General features: G+C 62.6%; 2 non-coding genes across 2 annotated transcripts; both read right to left on the reverse strand.

Moving 5' to 3' along the window:
- Positions 1-91: 91 nt before the first annotated feature.
- LOC141281774 (5.8S ribosomal RNA) lies at positions 92-245 on the reverse strand. The gene has a single exon (XR_012336139.1). It is a non-coding gene; the product is annotated as a 5.8S ribosomal RNA (ribosomal RNA).
- Positions 246-587: 342 nt separating this feature from the next.
- Positions 588-2438, reverse strand: LOC141281775 (18S ribosomal RNA). The gene has a single exon (XR_012336140.1). It is a non-coding gene; the product is annotated as an 18S ribosomal RNA (ribosomal RNA).
- Between the last annotated feature and the right edge of the window lie 622 nt (positions 2439-3060).

Here is a 3060-nt window from a genome sequence, read left to right on the forward strand (position 1 = left end):
GCCCTCGACGCTCCAGCCGCGGGCGCCGCGACCCACCGGCCCGCCCGGAGGCGGGCTGTCGGAGGAGGCGCGGGTCCGATCGACGGGAAAGCGACCCTCGGACGGGCGTGGCCCCGGGAGGAACCCGGGGCCGCAATGTGCGTTCGAAGTGTCGATGATCAATGTGTCCTGCAATTCACATTAGTTCTCGCAGCTAGCTGCGTTCTTCATCGACGCACGAGCCGAGTGATCCACCGCTAAGAGTTGTCATATGGTTTTTCGGTTCACGCTCAGAGAGGCCGGTCGTTCGACGCGCTCTCCCCGGAGGAGAGCGCGGTGGTGGGAAAATAAAAGGGGGGGGTGCCCGGGCGGCGCCCCGGCCTCCCCGCCTGGGCGGGAGGGGCTCGGGGTCCTTGGCCCCGCGGACGGACCCCCCTCCCGGAGGAGGGGGAGGCCGGCCTGTGGGGAACCCGCCGGGGGGCGCGCCCCGGCGAGAGGGCGCGCCTGGTACAGGTCACCGAGTCCGGAACCTTGTCTGAGACGGGGTGGCGGGACGCCCGGAGGCCCCCGCCGCGGACGAGACGCGCCCGGGCAACCGGCGCTCCCGTTAATGATCCTTCCGCAGGTTCACCTACGGAAACCTTGTTACGACTTTTACTTCCTCTAGATAGTCAAGTTCGATCGTCTTCTCGGCGCTCCGCCAGGGCCCGCGAGGAGCCCCGGCGGGGCCGATCCGAGGACCTCACTAAACCATCAATCGGTAGTAGCGACGGGCGGTGTGTACAAAGGGCAGGGACTTAATCAACGCGAGCTTATGACCCGCGCTTACTGGGAATTCCTCGTTGATGGGAAACAGTTGCAATCCCCAGTCCCGATCACGAGCGGGGTTCAGCGGGTACCCGCGCCTCTCGGCGCAGGGTAGACACACGCTGATCCGCCCATTGTGGCGCGCGTGCAGCCCCGGACATCTAAGGGCATCACAGACCTGTTATTGCTCCATCTCGCGTGGCTGAGAGCCACTTGTCCCTCTAAGAAGTTGGACGCCGACCGCGCGGGGCCGCGTAACTATTTAGCATGCCGGAGTCTCGTTCGTTATCGGAATTAACCAGACAAATCGCTCCACCAACTAAGAACGGCCATGCACCACCACCCACAGAATCGAGAAAGAGCTATCGATCTGTCAATCCTTTCCGTGTCCGGGCCGGTGAGGTTTCCCGTGTTGAGTCAAATTAAGCCGCAGGCTCCACTCCTGGTGGTGCCCTTCCGTCAATTCCTTTAAGTTTCAGCTTTGCAACCATACTCCCCCCCGGAACCCAAAGACTCGTGGTTTCCCGCACGCTGCCCGGCGGGTCATGGGAATAACGCCGCCGGATCGCGGGTCGGCATCGTTTACGGTCGGAACTACGACGGTATCTGATCGTCTTCGAACCTCCGACTTTCGTTCTTGATTAATGAAAACATTCTTGGCAAATGCTTTCGCTCTCGTCCGTCTTGCGCCGGTCCAAGAATTTCACCTCTAGCGGCGCAATACGAATGCCCCCGGCCGTCCCTCTCAATCATGGCCCCGGGTTCCGGAAACCCACAAAATAGAACCGGAGTCCTATTCCATTATTCCTAGCTGAGATATTCAGGCGGGCTGCGGCCTGCTTTGAACACTCTAATTTTTTCAAAGTAAACGCTCCGGGCCCCGGACCGGACACCCAGTTAAGGGCATCCGGGGGGCGCCGGGAGGCAGGGGTACGGGACGTGCGGTGGCTCGCCTCGCGGCGGACCGCAAGCTCGCTCCCGAGATCCAACTACGAGCTTTTTAACTGCAGCAACTTTAATATACGCTATTGGAGCTGGAATTACCGCGGCTGCTGGCACCAGACTTGCCCTCCAATGGGTCCTCGCCCATGGGTTTAGGATACGCTCATTCCAATTACAGGGCCTCGAAAGAGACCTGTATTGTTATTTTTCGTCACTACCTCCCCGAGTCGGGAGTGGGTAATTTGCGCGCCTGCTGCCTTCCTTGGATGTGGTAGCCGTTTCTCAGGCTCCCTCTCCGGAATCGAACCCTGATTCCCGTCACCCGTGGTCACCATGGTAGGCGCCTAAAGTACCATCGAAAGTTGATAGGGCAGACATTCGAATGAGTCGTCGCCGCCGCGGGGGCGCGCGATCGGCTCGAGGTTATCCTGAGTCACCAAAGCGGCCGGGGCGCGCCCGGAGACGCGTCCCGGATGGGTTTTGGGTCTGATAAATGCACGCGTCCCCGGCCCTCGCGGGCCGGGTCGGCGCTCGTTTGCATGTATTAGCTCTGGAATTGCCACAGTTATCCAAGTACGGGTGGAGCGATCAAAGGAACCATAACTGATTTAATGAGCCATTCGCAGTTTCACTGTACCGCCGTGTGCACTTAGACCTGCATGGCTTAATCTTTGAGACAAGCATATGTTACTGGCAGGATCAACCAGGTAGTAGCCGTAGGAGAGCCTCGCTCTGACCCGGGGTTCACGCGGCGCGGGTCCCGGTTTCCACCCCCCGGGGGGAGTGGGACCGGGGCCACTCTCGTGTGGCTCTCCCCTCTCGTAGGCTGAGGGGCGGCCGGGTGGGCCGTAACCGAGGAAAGGTGCGTTTCGCGGGGCCGGGTGGCCGCGACGGGCCGGGGGCGTCTCCGCCCTCGGTCGCCGAGGCCCTCGCCGGCCGCCGGTGGCGGACCTTCGCGTCTGACGGACCGTCTGAGTCTCCCGCGAAAGGGTCGGGCGGGCTCCGGAGAGCCCCCTGGAGGCGAGAGCGCCGGGTCGGGGAGGAACCGACCGCCCATGGCGGCCGACGCGCTAACGTCGGCCGGGCGGGAGGCCTGCCCCAGGCGCAGTTCGATTTCCAGAATCTCAGGGCCATGACACACAAAGCGTATCCGGGCGTCACCCCGTAACGGGTCATTAAGGCTGAGACGTGGGCGGCCCTGTCCCGCCCGGGGTTTCGTTTAGCGGCCGACGCCGGTTCGTTTTGCGGCCGAACGACGCCGGTTCGTTTAGCGGCCGAACGAAGCCGGCTCGTTTAACGGCCGAGGCCAGCCGGGTTCGTCCCTTCCTTGGA

The sequence above is a fragment of the Paramisgurnus dabryanus genome, unplaced genomic scaffold (assembly GCF_030506205.2).
Source record: "Paramisgurnus dabryanus unplaced genomic scaffold, PD_genome_1.1 h2tg000264l_1_43245__unordered_in_group16, whole genome shotgun sequence".
NCBI lineage: Eukaryota > Metazoa > Chordata > Actinopteri > Cypriniformes > Cobitidae > Paramisgurnus > Paramisgurnus dabryanus.